Source organism: Microtus oregoni, unplaced genomic scaffold (assembly GCF_018167655.1).
Source record: "Microtus oregoni isolate MIOR12 unplaced genomic scaffold, Mior012 000023F_ref0000262, whole genome shotgun sequence".
NCBI lineage: Eukaryota > Metazoa > Chordata > Mammalia > Rodentia > Cricetidae > Microtus > Microtus oregoni.
This window is the reverse complement of record NW_024543082.1, coordinates 34,034,339-34,052,794: the sequence shown is the minus strand read 5'-3', so window position 1 is coordinate 34,052,794 and position 18,456 is coordinate 34,034,339. Positions and strand designations below refer to the sequence as shown.

Sequence of the window (18,456 nt, the reverse complement as noted above, 5' to 3'; positions counted from 1 at the left end):
AATAATTTAGGGATTTTCATGACAGTGAGACATGTCTGCTCCTGGCAGCACCAATCTACTTCAAGAGGAAGATGGGCATCGAAGAGGATCCTTATGGAATTTGATAGTCATTTGGGCAAGAAACTGCTCTTGCCTGGACTATTGCATAAACTGGACACAGAGAACCCGCAGAGAGAGGACAACTGAACTTGCCTAAAGGTGAGATGATCTTTCGGGGTCCTGATTCATGAAAGAGTCTGTAAGACATTCTGCAGGACACAGCAGATAGTGACTGAACTGCCTTTGAATTTTCCTGCTTCATGGAAATGTCTCTGGATACTATGGGCCTGAAGGCTGAAGATGGATGCCCCAACAGTACAGAGAAACTTTGGGTGACTGTCCAGGCAGCAAGATGTCTCTGTCATATCTAGAGTATGAAAGTTGCTTTTTTCTTGTTTGCTTAGGCAATATTGTATCTTTCTGGAGGCTTTGATGGAGTTGAAGAATAGTTAGTTATAATTATAGTTTTCCTTAGTTATGATAAAGATAAGATAGATGTAAATATTGTAATTTTTGCTTGATAACCATTTTGTTATATGTAATTTTGCTATGTTAAAGTTAAAGCCTTCCTTTTTTTGTTTAAACAGAAAAAGGGGAAATGATGGAGGAAGGTCATTGGTTAAAAAATAAAGAAACTGCTTGGCTGGCCCTCATAGGTTAAAACATAGGTGGGAGGCGTAAACAGAACTGAATGCTGGGAGGAAGAGGAAGTGAGCTCAGAAGCCATGCTTCCTGCTCCCGGGCAGACGCACGCGATGAAGCAAGCCGCCTGGTCAGACATGCTGAATCTTTCCCGGTAAGACCGGTGCTACACAGTTTATTAGAGATGGGTTGATTGGAATATCAGAATTAGCCAGTAAGGGCTAGAGCTAATGGACCAAGCAGTGTTTAAATGAGTTCAATTTGTGTGTTGTTATTTCTGGTGTAAAACTAGCCGGTGGGAGCTGGCGGGATGAAAAGCAGACCCGCAGCTCATATTACTACAAGACTTGGAAGAAAATGTCATCCTACTCGAGTATAGAGCTCCTGCTTTGCTAGAATTAATTGTGAAAGCGCTCTTCCTTGTCACAGTCTCTGTTCCTGGCAGTTCAATGACCTTTCATAAAGGGTTGGTTATAAAACAGACTTCCACCAGTGAGCAAGCTGTGGCTTGGCAGACTTTGCCATAAAAACAATTCACTTAATACTGTCAGAGGCACCCAAGAGCAGATGCAATCAACTGATGAAGGATTCTGGGTAGTCTGAACAAATGCCTATGTAGGGACCATGTGTATAAAATGCATTTGTCATAATTAAGAGTGTAGATCTATACACGGGGTCATTTCTTTCTGAACCACTGCAGTTTAATGAAATGGCCACGAGGTCCATTTTATTTAAGTTTTACCCACTTTTTCTTCATTTCTTTCTTCCTTTTCCTTTTCTTTTTGAGACAGGGTCTCACTACATAGCCCTGACTGGCCTAGAACTCATTATGTTGGCAAGGCTGGCCTCGGGCTCACAGATATTTGCCTGCTGAAGTTTCTGGAGTGCTGAGATTAAAGGCATGTGCCACCTGGCTTATTATGTAGCCTCTATTTATCCAAAGAAACCACATTGATGGTAGTCACAGGAGAGAATGGTCAAGTCAGTGCAAAGATGACTTGAGCAGTAAAGTTGACTTTTCAGTAGAAACTCTGTAAGTCAGAAGGGCTTGGGTAGGTGCATTTTAAGTTGTGAGGATCACAGGTGCCAACCAGGCTAGGATGCCCAGAAAGTCCATCTATCTAAATATAAGGATAAATGAGAACTTTTCATGAAAGAAACATGTTAAAATAATGTCTGACCCCTGAGTCTTTCCTTCCAGAGACTGCTGGAAGGAAAATTGTAAAGCGAAGAACAGGAAAAAGCCAAGAGGTTATAGGAGCTGAATAAATGGTGGTAGGCCCATCCAGCTACACAACTCCCCTAAAAAACAAATAAACAATCAAAGAAATGTTGACAGAGTTTTCGTTCCTGCCCAGTCCTGCAGCTGTTCACTCCCAAAGAAATATACAGAGGTTGACATTGATTAATCTACAAGAGCTAGTTCAGGACAGGTACCAAAGAGCTACAGAGAAACCCTGTCTCGAAAATCAAAAAAAAAATCTCATTGGCCTAGTAGCTCAGGCTTCTTATTAACTCTTATAACTTATATTAGCCCATAATACTTATCTGTGTTAGCCACGTGGTTTGGTCCCTTTTTTGGCGAGGCAGTCACATCTTGCTTGCTCTGTGCCTGGCTTCTTCTGTTTCTGGGTGATGACTGCAGACTTAAATTTCCCTCTTCCCAGAATTCTCGTTGCCCCGCCTCTACTCCTGACTGGTTGCTCCGAGTATACTTCCTGCCTGGCTACTGGTCAATCAACGTTTATTTAAAATACAAGTGACAGGGTACAGACCATTGTCCCACAGCAAACAAACAAACAAACAATATAGGCTACTACCATCAATCGTAATTGCCAAACAGAAAAAGATTATAAGACCCATTACTGAAGACTAGGCACACGCGGTTGTAGGATGGAGAAAATCATTACTGAACTGGCCAGAAAACTCTCCAGCTGCTGGATTGTGCTAGAAGATGCTATGCAGGGGCCTCGGGTAGAAAAGATATGAGTGGTATCAGTAAGCTGTGAACCCCGCCTGCTACAGTACTGTGTGCCAATGGGCGCAACAATGACATGGAGGTTATGGGATAACCAACTGCTTTGGGATTGGATCTGAGCCCTGCTCTACAGGAAAGAATTCCTACCTACAACTGTGAAATTGGGCCAAAGCATATCTAGTGCAGTGGTTTGATTGAGAACGCTCCCATCAGCTTCATACATTTGAATGCTTGGTCTCCTGTTTGGTGGAACTGTCTGGGCAGGATTTGGAGGTATGGCATTGTTGGTGGATGTGTGTTAATGGGGGTGGGCTTTGAGGTTTCAAATCCTACCCACTCCTTGTTAGCTCACTTTATTCCTCCTACTTGCGGAGAGGATGTACACCCTCAGCGACTGCTTCAGCACCATGCCACTGCCATGCTCCCACCACGATGATCATGGGCTCAACCTCTGAGACTATAACCCCCCAATAAACTTCCTTCTAGCAGTTGCTGTGGCCATGGTGCCTTGTCATGGTGATATGAAAGTCGCCTGAGAGAACACAAAGTCTAGGAGGGGACCTAGTGCTCTGTCTGGTTACGTAGATATGTTGTCAAACGGCCGATGTACCTTTAGATTTATACACGTAGGTTAGTGCTTCCTTCAACCTTGGCCAGAGAAGTTTCTCTCAGCAGTGGTCAGCAACTAATGCAGCATCTCACTGCTGGTCCAAGGCTGTTGAGTTATCAGCCTTAAATAAGTCACATATATCAACCCCCCTGCCACAGTCTCAGGGAATGTCATGGAAGGGGAGGGAATTAAGACCTGTGAGGAGAGCTGTCTTCTGGACATGACACGGCCATTGTATGCATGAAGTCTCTGCAGCTATGGTCACAGGCACGACTTGTGTAAGGTCAACCCAGAAAGAGCAGTCAGTATTCCAATAGGCAGCATTGGCTGAACCCAGTGAGTTTAGAAAAAGCAAAGACATAAAATGGTAAGAGCAACATAGGGATGCCTGGAGGGAGTGAGTACAATCAAGATACGCATTTTACACATGTGAAATATCAGGATAAATAAGATATTCTAGTAAAATCAAAAGTAAGCAAAATTCTAAAAGGGAAAACTAACATGTTTACACAAGTTAAAGCATAATGTCTCCTATCACTAGGCAAGTATGAAGCCTTTCTGTGCCTTCCAAAGACATATTTCTTTTGAACATAGCACAAAATTAAATGTATTTTCTAAAATGCTTTTCATGTTTGACCATTTGAACTTTCTCAGTGTAGGCAGGACTATTACATAATCACTGATCTGCTTTTTGAGTTGATAACAAAATATTAGTTAAAAAATCAGTTAAAATGCATCAAAGACATTAACATTTGAGACTTTGAACCTGCTAGAGAAAGACTTGAGGCTCAGAGTTTAAGGCATCGGGATGGACAAGGTTTTCTGAGAAGGACTCCAGTGACTCAGGAAAATGATACCTAGAATAAGCATCAAAAACCAAGCAAAAGCAACAACCACAAAGTGTATTATCAGTGACAGTATACAACGAACTCAAACCTGAGAAGTAAAAGAAAAACAAAATAAAAACAAACATGCTAATGAATTAAGCAGATAGTTCTCAATAAAAGCACAAATAACCAATAAATAACCAAAAAGTCTTCAATGTCCTTAGCCATCATGGAAACACAAATTAAAATCCCGTTGAGATTGTTTTTCTCCCTAGTCATAGCTGGTCTAAAACCAGCAACGTTAAAATTGAATGCCCCAGTCAAAATGGCTGTTGTAAGGAAGGTTTGTTGGGGGAAAGAACCCTTCTATAGTGTTGGAAATACAAAATTGTGCACTTACCATAGCAGAAAGTATGAAAATTCCTTTTAAAACCTAAAAAATATGGTAACATATGATATAGCTGTATCATCCTTGAGAAAATAATCAAAGGACTCAAAGCAGACATGCGACCAATTCACCTGCACATTGACACTAACCGTGTCTGTTCACAGCATCCAGGATATGGATATTTAGCTGAGAGGTCCACCAACAGATGAACTGATAATAAACATACAATGTTGTATGCAGACATGATGAAGTTTTTTCAACCAAAAAGAAATATGAAATGATATCATTTGCAAGGAAACGGAGGGAACTTATTTTGTTAAACTACTGCGTTTTGATTGGATTTAAGGCAGTGGTTCTCAGCCTTCCTAATGCAGCGGCCTTTTAATACAGTTCCTCATGTTGTGGTGACCCCAACCATGAAATTCTTTCATTGCTACTTCACAACTGTAAGTTTGTTACTGTTATGAACTGCAATGTAAATATCTGATATGCAGGATTTCTGATATGCACCACATGGAGGGCATGGCTCACAGGTCGAGAATCATTGATTTAAGTCCTGCTTCATGGGAGGAAATGCATGCCTAGGACTGTAAATCTGGCCAAGAACCCATCTTGGGGAGCTCACAGCTATTACTGCTATTTTGCTGAATGGACATAGATGTGACTGCCCTCTGAGGTTGTACCTCTATCCCCGTAGAACAGTTTTGCTCCCAGACTTCATCATAGAAACTTCCTGTGTGCAGTGGATGATGGCTCATGGAGAAACTCATAATTGGTCGAGTGCAGACAATGAGTACCTCTGGAGTGCCCACAACAAATAGGATACCTGTATCACGCTCCCAACCAAGATCCAGGGGCCATTAGGGATGAGGAGGCAGAAAGACTATAGAGACAGAGGCTGGGGAGGACCAGAACAAATCACTCTCTCCTCAACAGGGCAGGACTGCTGCACTCAGAACTCATGTCGTCTGTGGCTGCTCACAATCAGTGTTTAAGAACAGAGTGGGGAAGGGGGTGCCCAGGACCACAGAACTCAGAGCTCATGTCATCTGTGACTGTTAACAGACAGTCAGTGTTCAAGCACAGAGTGTGGGGGCTGTCCCCACACTTGTGTTGTAATAGGAACAGTGGGACTGTGTCCCCGGCACCCGGCTGCCCACACGGCTAGTTTTATACCCGAAATAATTACATGGAAACTGTATTATTTTAAACACTGCCAGGCCCATTAGTTCCATCCTCTTATTGGCTAGCTCTTACATATTGATCTAACCCATTTCTAATATTCTGTGTAGCCCACAAGGTAGCTTACCGGGGAAGATCTTAAGCTGAGTCTGTCTGGAGTGGGAGAATCATGGCGACTCACTGACTCAGCTTCTTTCTCCCAGAATTCTGTTCTGTTTATTCCACCCACCTAAAAGTTGACCTATCAAATTTGCCTAAGCAGTTTCTTTATTAATTAACCAATGAAAGAAACAGATTAGAAAGAAATACTTTCCTGTTCTCCACGGGAACCTGTGGTTCTGTAAGTCTATTTCCCCATTAAAGCTGTATATATTATTACAATCTGTCTATATTCATTTATGCCACTATACACTTGACTGGGGATCTATTGACAGCTCACAGCTTCTGGGGGAGAAGAGGCAGTTTTCTTTAAGGATGTGCCCCAGGTAGATCAACCAAACTTGTTTAATAGCAACAGCAGCAGCAGCAGAAAAAGATACTATGAAGTTGGAAGAAGTTGGGAAAATGGGGGACGCACCTGGGGCTGTAAGTGAGGGAAGCAAAGGATGAATGTGATCAAATACATGGCATGGGTGTATGAAATTCCCAAAGAATTGATCAAAATGGCTTAAAATCACGACAGTTTTATCTCAAAAATTAAAAAAAGAAGGAGTCACCTGAATACCCACACCTAAGGTTTTCTTCTAATCTGGGTACATACTATTCATGCATGTGCATACATACTGTGCAGGAAACCATGTCTAACGTAGCACCACACACACAAACACACACACAATAAATGAACACACAGAAAGAACCATTTAGTCCATCTTGATTTTCATTCGTTATTGCCAAGAATTTCATTTTATCTCCTCGAGGAAATCATAAAACTTCCTAGAATTAGAATTAGAGCCTGTGTCTCCCTTTAGGATAGGGTACAGAACCAGGGACCATGGCAAGAGGTGAGAGTTGAGCTCACCATTGTTCAACCTGTTTTTCCCGAACAAACTGCCCGTGAGGACCCTCTGCATTGGGTGGCAAAAGGGCCAAGTACACAGGGGGTCTCTGCTCCTTCTTGGGGGCTCTTGGGGGCTTCTTGTCCTGCCATGTCTGTTCTCACCCACCCAGGACAACAGGCATTGAGGAGGATCTTGTCCCCTTTCCTCTGCTCGCTGAGTTTCCGGGCCTGGATTCTCGACAGGACTGTCACCCCAATCTTGCTCACTCCGTAAGCACTCTTAGGCCAGCCTTCTTTCTCCTGCACTCCTTTCTTTGTGTCTCCCACAAACTTGTTCATGAGCCCCACCAGCTCCTCCTCTGTGATGGTGTCACTTTGAAACTTCTGCTGCAGTTCCGGGCTGCCGTTTTTCAGGGCCGTGAGAATTATCATGCTTGATACTTTCACTATTCTGCCTAAGATACACAACAGAAATGATGAGTTCCATGGAGCAAGGGGTTCAGCTCCCAGGTAAGCAGACATTAGGCAGGCAGACCCCAGGGAGGCAGATGCCAGACAGGTAGAGGAAATCATACACCCAACTTACCTTGTGGTTTTATTAGAGGGAGTAGTTCCATGCAGACATTCCGGGTACCAAAAAAGTTCATTTTCATTGCTGCTTCTGCTTGAGTGTGAACATGGGTAGGATCAATGCCTTGTCGGGAAGAACAGGATTGAAGAACAGTCATTAGTTAAAACTTGATGCAACAGTGCACTTGAGGTCTAATTAGATGAGCCCCACTGTGGTGGTTTGAATGAGAATGGCCCCCGTAGGCTCATCTATTCGAATGCTTAGTCCCAGGGATTGGGATTGTCTGGGAAGGATTATGATGTATGTCCTTGTTGGAATAGGTATGTCACCTGAAGAGGGCTTTTTTGTTGGGACTGTTGGCTCTCTAGAAATGACATGGAAACTTATTTTTTATTATGAAAGGTTGGCCAATAGTTTAGGCTTGTTTCTAACTAGCTCTTATAACTGAAATAAACCCATTTCTATTCATTTTCTTTCTGCCTCATGGCTTTGTTACCTCATCTCTGTATGACCATCCTGCTTGCTCTGTGTCTCTTCTCATCTCCACCTTCTTCCCATTTTTCTCTCTGCCCTAGCTGTCAGCCACTTAGCTTCTTATTAAACTAACCAGAGTGACACATCTTCACAGTGTACCCAAACACCTTAGGTCTAGTCTCCCTCTCCCTCCCTTCCTCACGTCCTCCCTCCCTCCGTCTCTCTGTCTCTCTGTCTCTCTGTCTCTCTCTCTCTCTCTCTCTCTCTCTCTCTCTCTCTCTCTGCCTGCAGATCAGGGTATAAAGCTCTCAGCTAGTGTTTCATCACCATGTCTGTCTGGTACCAGGATGAGCATGAACGAGTCCTCTACAAATGTAAACAAACTTTCAATTAAATGCCTGCTTTTGTAAGTTGCCTTGGTCATTGTGTCTCTTCATAAAAGAATAGTCGCTAAGTGACCTATCAATAAGCAATTGTTGTGTCTCTGTGAGGTTGGTGCTTGGTAGAAGGCATCCTACAAGGAATCTTGGCACAGAAGACCCCTCCCCATTTCTTGCTTATTTCCAAATGAATTATAACTAAACCCAGCTGGGCTTAAGATTCAATCACAGATGTCCACTTGACCCTAGAATCAAGCCAGATAACTGGCTATGGTTCTTTGAGTAGAACCTTCTAGGCTCTTATGTAGTGGGCTACTGAACTATAGTTATGCCATCTCATGAAAATATCCCTAAGAGCACTTTAGGTGCTAAAATTATCTTGGGTAAAATTGGTCTCTGGACCAGCCTTAAATTCCTATAGAATGTCACCCTGAGCTAAAGTTTCACAGCTGGACTGTAACTGTTTCTCTCTGCTTCTACAAACAATGCTTGCTGATTACAAGTGTCCAGAGCTGCCTTTCTTTATATGTCTCAACTGCATCCTTTGCCCTTAAAAATGCAAACCAGCTGACGATTGGGTTTACTTCTCACTAATCTGCTTGGGACAGTCATGCTAGCATTTAATAAGGACTTCGTTCAACTTATTCGGACCTCCCAGGAATCCCTCTCTCCAGGCACACTGTAACACTGGAATATTCATTTTGTTTTTAAGCTCCTAACCTAGCTTGCTCCAATCCAGGAACCGATTGAGACCTCTACAATCCAGAGGTGTCCCTACCCCGTCCACCTGCACTTCCAGGCCAAGAGCAGTCATACCTGGCTGGGTGTCTTTGAAGAAGTCGCTTTCTCTTGGTGGTGGCTTATTCTTAGGCCAGGTGCTAATGCCTGCATTGTTGACAAGCACTTCCAGTCCCCCGTACTCCTTGAGAAGAAAGTCACGGATGGCGCGGATGCTATGCAGGTCGTCAATATCCAGTTGGTGGAAGCGTGGGTTCAGACCTCTGCCTGCAGCTATTGTACAGCAGCCTGGCCCTGCGCCAGGTTCCGGGCTGTGAGCACCACGTCCCCCGAGAACTTTTGGCACAGGTCACGAGTGATCGCAAAGCCAATGCCCTTGTTAGCCCCAGTTACCAGAGCTACGTGGTTCCTATATGCCATAGCTAAGTGGGCAGTGAGAGGCACTTGCCAGAAGAACTCACTCAGCTGACTCTGGGCTACTAAGACGTTGTTGGACTTGAGATTCTGTGACCATCTGGAGAATTGTGTGCCCAGGAACCTTTGGCCCAGAGCCCAGACACTGAACAGTTTTGGGTACTGCCCTTGGCATGACTCAATGGCTCTTTAGAGCCAACAAGATGAAGAAAAGCGGGTCTGAATTTACAATGGGTGAAGTGTCCTTCTTGCAGGGAGATAACTTAGTCTTTCTGTGGCCATTTGTTTTTGTTGTTGTTGTTGTTTGTTTGTTTTTTCAAGATAGTGTTTTTCTGTAGCTTTGGAGCCTGTCCTGAAACTAGCTCTTACAGACCAGTTTGGCCTTGAACTTACAGAGATAGATTCACCTGCCTCTGCCTCCTGAGTGCTGGGATTAAAGATTAAAGTGTGACACCACTGCCCTCAGGCCAGTTGTCCTTATTGTTGAGTGTATAACCAGTGGTGGTACACATTGGTGCTGCTCATGGATTTGGTTTTACCACAGCTTACCCCAATAGAAACTGGATAGTTTGTACCAGTCAGAACATGGAACTCGTTGAGAGTTAGAACAAGGAAGAAAGTGGTTAGTTTGTACCAGTCAAACATGGAACATGTCAATGGACAGGTAAAACAAGGGCGAAAGCTGTTGCCAGATTATAGAGACCCAAGGAACTCTCTAAACCTGTTGCTTTCTCTTGAAGGAGTTTTAGAAGGTCATGACTGACCTGGAAAGGAAAAAGGAGGGAAGTCCAGGCTTTGATAAAGAGCTCTTGAGGCTCCTGGCAGCTACTCACCTGGCAACCAAGAACTCTTCAGTTGGTCATGTAAGGTTAAACCTGAACTTTCACATCTGCTTCTCTGTCTTCAACTTTCTGAGGCTCCCTGGGGCTTCCCCATCCTGTTGTTAGAAATGGGATCTACCCTGACCATTGTTTGTTCTTCCCAGAGTTTATAACCTTTCTCTGTAGTGAAGTGGGTGCTCACAGCTAGCGTAGAATGAGCTGGAAGGAATGAGTGGGGACCTGATGGCTGCTCACTGTTCATAGGAAAGAAAGACTGCTGGCTGATGCGTGGCCAGGTTTTCCATAAATGGCGGGAAATACTTTTAAGTCATCACAGGCTTACACTTAGGGTACTAGATGGCCGTCATTGACCCTGCAGGTCAGAACAACAGCTTCCAGGGCAGAGGGCAGCCTCTGTAGAGTACTTTAGAGGGCTTCAGGGTGCACTGCTCTGTTTAGATTTTAATAAAAAGTTATATTAATATCTATTGCACATGGAGTACATTCCCCCTCTGTTCCCTACCCCTTCTCTAGTCCCACCCCATTAGTTCCCTCTCTCCCCCTAGTTCACCTTCATCCTGCCTTCACATCATGTAGGCTTTAATATCTCTGTTAAGTCTTGGATCCATAAGTGGGAAAAGGCATGTGATGTTTGTCATTGTGAGGCTCATTTTGGTGCCTAATGGGATCACCTCCAGGTTGCATCCATTTCCCTGTAAATGACAAAACTCTGCTTTTCTTTATAGTTGGAAACTTCCACTGTGTGTGTGCCCATTCCTCCATTCTTTGTGCCTAGGCTGGTCCCATAACTTAGCACTGGGAACTGACTGTGTAAGCACTGGTTGCCAGTGTCTCTACAGTAACGCTCAGTGTGCTGGGCAAACAGCTAGGATGACAATAGGGGCCTAGCAGCATAGACTGACTCTTCATTTTCTGAGAAATCTCCTATCATAGCTAGGGTTCTATTGCCATAAAGAGACACCATGACCATGACAACTCTTATAAAGAAAAACATTTAATTGGGGCTGACTTTCTGTTCAGAGGTTTATCATCATGCAGGCAGAGAGAGTGCCTGGGACTGGTTTGAGCATCTGAAACCTCAAAGCCCACCCCCAGTGACACACTTCCTCCAAGAAGGCCACATCTACTCAAAGAAAAACACACCTCGTAATAGTGCCTCTTCCTATGAGCCTGTGGGGGCCACTTTCATTCAAAGCACAATATTCCATGCCGCTGTCAGTGGTGAAGGACAAGCTCATATCCCTGCTAGCAGGAGCTATGGTTTCCTTCCACTGCTACTTATTTTCCTTTAGATTTTATTTATGTATTTATATAGTATGTGTATATGTGTGTGTGTATGTTTTGCATACCTGTATGTATGTGCATTATGTGCATGCCTGGTGCCTGTGGAAGCCAGAAGAGGCTGCCAGCTTTCCGGGACTGGAGTTACAGACAGTTGTGAGTCTCCATGTAGATACTGGGAACTGAACTGCGAGAGCAGCCAATGCTTCTAACTGCTGAGCCGTCTCTCCAGCCTCTGTTTGTTTCCTTTGTGACTGTCATTCTGGCCTGGGTAAGACAGATTTTCAGTGTAGTTTTAATGTACATTTCACTGATGGCAAATGAGTGTGAGTAACATCATAGGTTTATTGCCCACTGGAAGTTCATCTTTTGAGAGTTTTCTGTACATGTTGTTACCCAATGTGTTGATTGGATTTTGTGTTGTTTAGGCTTTTGATTTTTTTTTAAATGTAATCCAGCTATTAATCTTTGGTTCGACATACACTGAGCCCAGATCTCACATTCTGAGTACTGTCTCTTCTCTCCAGCACTGTTTCCTTTACTGTGAAAAAGTCTTTTAATTTCATGAGGTACTGTTTATCCATTTCCTGAGAGACCAGAGTTCTATTCTGAAAGTCCCTATCTATATATATGTTGTATAGCTTTTGCCCTCCTTTCCCTCTTGTCTCTTCCTTCCTTGCTCATTTCCTTTTCTCTTTTCCTTTTGACTTTTCAAAAGAAAGCCTGCTTGTCCTAGAACTCACTTTGTAGACAAGGCTTGACTTTGAACTCACAAATGTCCATGTTTCTGCCTCCAGAATTCTAGGACTGAAGGCATGTGCCACCATGACTCAGGTCTTATATTAAGATCTTTGCCCACACAGTATTAGTGTGAATGCAAGTCTCTCTTCACTTAGCATGATGCAATCTACAGGTTTGTCTTGTATAGTTTAGTTAAGTTGAGAAGTGTTCCCTTCATTCCTAACCTCTTCTGAGTTTTTAATTATGACACAATGGGAAATTTTGTTAAAGGCCTTTTCTAAATCTATTGGGATGACCACATGATTTCTGGCCTCAAGCCCATTGCATGATATATTACATTTATTGATTTGCATACATTGAACTCTTTGTGCTTTTTTGGAATGAAGTCAATGATGTACCAGCCTGGCTCAATGTTAGGGTTGGAGGCCATTTTGTTACAAGGTCAGAACAAGTTTGTTTCTGTTTACTGAAAAACTAAAGTTTGCTTTAATCTGTTTCTCGAATTTGACATGCTGCCCTATGGTGTTTGATTCACACTTTATATGTATCCTGAGCTCTACCCTGATAAGATGTTCTGCCAAGGAATCTTGAGCTATCTTGAGATGTTTTGCCAAGATGTTCTGTTAAGTAAAAATTGTATCCTGCTGTTGGCTTCTGTTGTAATAGGAGTGGGGGGCTGCGTCCCCAGCACCCCTGCTGCTTGCTAGCTTATGCCCCGAAATAATTACATGGACACTGTATTCTTTTAAACATTGTTTGGCCCATTTCTATCTAGCCTCTTCTAGGCTAATTCTCGCACCTGGACTAGCCCATTTCTAATCATCTGTGTAGCCCACGAGGTGGCTTAACAGGGAGATTCTAGCCTATGTCCATCCTGGGTCGGAGCTTCATTGCTTGTGCCTCAGAGAGCAGAGCTATCCCCGCATCTGCCCAGGAGAGGGGAGCATGGCCTCTCTGCTCCAGAGAGCAGAGCTGTCAAGTCTGAGCTCACTTCCTCTTCCTCCCAGCATTCTGTTTTGTTTACTCCACCCACCTATGTTCTAAGCTATGAGGCCAAGCAGTTGATGAAATGAAATCAACAGATTGATATATGACACTCCCACATCACTTCCCCTTTTTCTGTTTAAACAAAAAAGGAAGGCTTTAACTTTAACATAGCAAAATTACATGTAATAAAACAGTTATAAAGTAAAAATTACAATATTTATATCTATTTTATCTTTATCATAACTATTTTTCAACTCCAAAGACTCCAGAAAGATACAATACTACCTAAGCAAACAAGAAATAAGCAAATTTCAAACTCGAGAAATGACAGAGACATCTCGCTGCCTGGACAGTCACCCAAAGTTCCTCTGTACCGTTGGGGCATCCATCTTCAGCCTTCAAGCCCATGGTATCCAGCAGACCTTTGCATGAAGCAAGAAAATTCACAGTCAGTCACTATCGGCTTGTCCTTCAGAATGTCTCGCAGACTCCTTCATGAATCAGGAACCCCGAAAGACCATCTCACTTTTAGGCAAGTTCAGTAATCCTCTCTCTGCAGGTTCTCTGTGTCCATTTTATGCAGTAGTCCAGGCAAGAACAGTTTCTTGTCCAAATGGCTATCAAACTCCATAAGGTGCCTCTTCGATGCCCATCTTCTTCTTGAAGTAGATTGGTGCTGCCAGGAGCAGAGTGTCTCAGTGTCATGAAAAGTCCTAAGTTATTAAAACATTAAATGCCATATTCTGCAGTCTTTGAAAGATATGAAGAATGTCTATCTAACTGAAATGTATCTCTATATATCTAGAAAATCTAATTCACATGACTACAAGCCTGACTATTATTGATGATTATCCATTAGCAACCTATATTTTCTACTTATACATTACATTTTTAAATGAACTACACAATCACAATATCTTAATCAATAACAGAAATATGCATAAACATATCACAAAATTGACCTTAAATCTCTATCAATAAAGCAAAATCTATACTAATACAAATTATTTATATCTATATCATATCCCCCTTTCAATGTTAAAGAATGTTTATAAACCAAATTTGGGAACATGGACGCAGTTTTTTCTCTCCAAACTGCTTTCTGCTGAATGGGGGCGTCGTTAATTAGGTCTTTCATGGTATAACCTGTGTGCTAGTTTTATCTTAGTTGGCAGTTGAGCAAAACAATTTTCTGAAGATGTTCACAGCAACCCTTCAGGATGTCAAAAGGTCTCCTTGTTTATATATTTGTCAATGATCATGAACCATAACAAAAGCAAATAAGTTATCTGTATACATACTTTTTCTCCTTTAGCCCATTTAGTGACTGAGTGCTATAATTTCTGCTCTCTGGGTAGATGTGTCCCTGGGTAGGGACTTATCATTGGCCTGCAACCACCATCATCCCTGCATACCTGACTCCTTCTTTGACCAAACTGCTGTTCCATGTATCCATCAGTAAGAGAGACATCTGTCATGTCTTGTCAAGTCAGTTTGTCTTTGTCTAGAAGGAGAGCTTGGTATTGAGTTAAATGAGGACGTTGACAACTGCCAAAGAGTTTCATCCCTGAGCAGGGACTGCTGCATGTGGGGCCATTAGACTTTGTCCCAGTGTAAGTCTGGCTGATTTCTCAAGAACTATGGTAGCCACTATGGCCCACAGGCAAGGTGACCATCCAGAGGCCACTGGATCCAATCTTTCTGAAATATAGGCTACTGGCCTTTTCCAAGGACCCAGGGTTTGTGCTGTGGCCATGTCAGAGGAGCAGCAGGTGGCAATTCAATTTCAGGTGTCTGTAGTAATAAGAGCGGCGGGGCTGCGTCCCCAGCACCCCAGCCGCCCACATGGCTTATGTCCTGAAATAACAACACACAAACTGTATTCATTTAATCACTGCTTGACCCATTTCTATCTAGCCTCTTCTAGGCTAATTCTCACATATTAATTTAGCCCAATTCTAATCATCTGTGTTGTGCCCCTAGGTGCACTTACCGGGAAGATTCTAGCCTATGTCCATCCTGGGTCGGAGCTTCATAGCTTGCGTCTGCCCAGGAGCCAGGAGCATGGCGTCTCTCTCAGGCGTCTGCTCCCAAGAGGAGAGCTGTGGAGTCTGAGCTCACTTCCTCTTCCTCCCAGCGTTCTGTTCTGTTTACTCCTCCCACCTATCTTCTAACCAATAAAATGGGCCAAGGCAGTTCCTTTATTAGCCAATGACCTTCCTCCATCAGGTGTCAGCCCACTGGTAGGAAATTCCCTGCTGGGTAAATCTCTGATAGGTAAGGCTCTGAGACCATAGGCTCCAGATGTCTTTTGCTTCTGCTGTGCCTTTACATGTTTGTCATTGCCATATTACTCTGGTCCCTAGCATGGTGTGAATGAGTGTGGGGAGATCCCCACTGCCTGTAATGTGGTGTTTATATCCATTCTGCTGGGCATTTTTACCTGTGGGTTACTAGGAAGATGATTTCTTCTGCTGCTGTACTAACTGATAATAATAATAATGTTAGTTTAAATACAGATTTGATGATAAAAAAAAGTAAGCAAGGAAGTGTCATATGGCCAGAAAACATGAGTTACTATTGAGGAGCCTTTATCAACTGTGACTTAGATTAATGATTAAGAAAAACAGCTGGGTTTTTGTAGCCTGGCCACCTTAAATTCTAATCTTAATGTTGGGAGATGTGTTCACAGTTTTTGGAGTGCAGCATATCTGAAACAAAGCCTTAAAGAAAACTTAAAGTTAGACTAAGATGTTTTTGTCAAATAGCTTTGAGGTGAAAAACCCAAGAAGACAATCGAAAGTTTTAGAAAGGTACATAGTTGAGTAAGGAACCTGTTAATGTCAGGGAACAAGAACAACGCAGCGCAATTGTCATTAGCTCATTGCCTTTCTGCTAAAATTGGTTGCCGACCAAAGGTGAGGATTAATTATGATTAATAGGGTGGTATTTATTTAAAGGGGAAAAAACTTTCAGATCACCGTCCCAGACAACAGCCCTCTGCGCAATCAGGAAGGAGTCTAGTCACTGGAAACGGAGCAGGAAGCAAAGAGAGCGAGAAGTGAAGTAGCCACTTTTTTAAGGGAGAGAGACCATGCCCCAGTGGGCTGGTATCTCAGCGGTTATAGGCTGGAAGAGCTGAAGGAACTCCCGCAACACCTCCCTCTTTTGTTTAAGTAAGAGAGTTCTAAACCTACTACGAAATTATATACAATAAGTACAAATATCCTATTCTAACTAGCTTAGGTCTTGTATAATAAATAACTTGGCCAAGTCATGTGAGAAAAGTAACTACATTTATATAGTTTTCAAACCCATCGAAGATGTGAGAAGGGAAATAATGTTACCTGAGTAATTAGGAAGTTCAGTAAAACAACTTCCAAAACATGCAACAAATCACAGAGACAACTAGCTACCTGGGCAATCACCCAAAGTCACGTTAGCAGCGTTGAAGCAACCAACTTTGGCTAAGGCCTAACATAACTGACATACCATTTTTAAAGGCAAGCAACTTTTTAAAACTATCTTACCCTGTCTTGGCAGGATATGACAGTCCTGTTTTATCCATTGGTGCATGCTCTGTATCTCTGTCAGTGGTGGAGGTATGGGCATTTCTTTGCCCCAAGGCCAGTTCTGCCAAAAAGAAAGGCTCCAGGACGAGGCATGTTCTCTGCAGAAATTGGAAATGACTGAACCATGTTTTCCATGGGGGCCTGTGAGGCCCCCCCTCTCATGTTTCCCATCTGTATCAGGTTGCCTTGTCTATCTCTTGTAGACCTGCATTCATTTGTCCAGTGTCTGCCTTTTGCACATTTTCTATATAAACCTGAAGGTTGAGTCCTTCTATTTCTGTTATTTCTAGAAGATGCATTATTATTATTTCTGAAAATCCATTGTTTACAATTCCTTTTTCTATGACCCATTTTGCCACAATTAAAACATTTGGTATTCTGGTGTCTCCTTTTACCATTGAAAATTACTTCTTCTACCCATGTTTTAGTGCCATAGTCAAATGTGTCAACATTTAGTGTATGCAAGACCCATTCTTCCAAGGACGCTGACCTGAACTTTAAAGGCCCCAAGATCTTTTTGCATTCCACATTTGCATTTTCATAAGCCAAAGACTCAATTATTATACGTCTTGCTTCTGGGTCAGATATCCCTATTTGTACAGCCTTAGTTAATCTTTGTAAAAAGTCACTAAAGGGTTCTCTCTGACCCTGTTTAACTGTGACAAATGATTCCATTCTCTGTCCTGGGTCTTGTACTCTGTCCCAAGCCCTTAAGACTGCTGTAGTACACATGGAGAGTATGTTTTCATCCAAATTAGTTTGTTCCTGAGGGTAGAAAAAGAGCCCTTCACCTAGAATTTTATCTAGGGAAATGTCAATTCCCTTCGCCTTTTCCTGCTGTTCTAAGAGTCTAGCCTCTTGCCTGAATAAGCATTTCCATTTCAATTGCGGTCCACTCTCAAGTACCGCAGAGCTCAGCTGGAGCCAGTCCGAGGGGGTTGCTCTGCTTGTTGTGGCCCAAGATTTTAGGATCTCTTTAACGAAGGAGGCATGCATCCCAAAAGTCATGACGGCCTGTTAATTTCCTTGTGATCATTCATACGGACAGGTTCCCATGTATCTTCCTTGATGACCCTAGGGTTTCTGAAACCAATCACCTTTTTTTGTTATTATTACTGGAAAGGCAGGTAGAGCTGTAGGTAGAGCTTTGTGGAAATTGTCCCGGAGGGATTTATCCACAGATATAGTTAAAATTTGCCTTTCTACTCTTTGCTCTTCTTCATCAGAATTTAGAAATTCCTCAATCTTTTCAATTCTATTCACCATTGCCTTCTGCAATGTCTGAATCTCTTGTCCAGAATTATGTTCCAAAGCCTCCATTGAGGATTCTAAAGTATGAAATTTGTCCATTAGAGATAACTTGTCATCTTTGGACATAATTTTTATGGCATAAACCGTGCCTTCTTGTATTGACAATCTTTCCGCCAATCTGTCATAAGTTTTAGACAAAATTTGATTGTCACATTTAGCAGTTTTGATTCTCTCAGTTAATGTTTCAGTTCCTATGGAAAGGGACTGCTGGAATTTACAATCCAAAGCAGCTGTTCCTTCTTCCATAGTAATGAATTTCTCCTTAACATCAGCCTGTACCTTTTCTAAGTTTTGCTCGGTTAACCGAGTAATGTTAAACAAAGATCTGTTCTCTTTCTGGAGAACTTCAAACTGATTCTTGAGAAGATTGTTGTCATTCTCAATAGTTTTTAAACGTTCAACCTCTGTCTTAAAAGACTTGATCGTATTTCTATTGTAAAAACATATAGTGCCAAGGAGAACTACTAATCCCAGAAATATCC

At 42.6% G+C, this 18,456-nt stretch overlaps 1 pseudogene; it reads right to left on the bottom strand.

Moving 5' to 3' along the window:
• Positions 1 to 6,565: 6,565 nt before the first annotated feature.
• On the bottom strand, positions 6,566 to 9,246 carry LOC121461937 (annotated as a pseudogene).
• Positions 9,247 to 18,456: the final 9,210 nt, after the last annotated feature.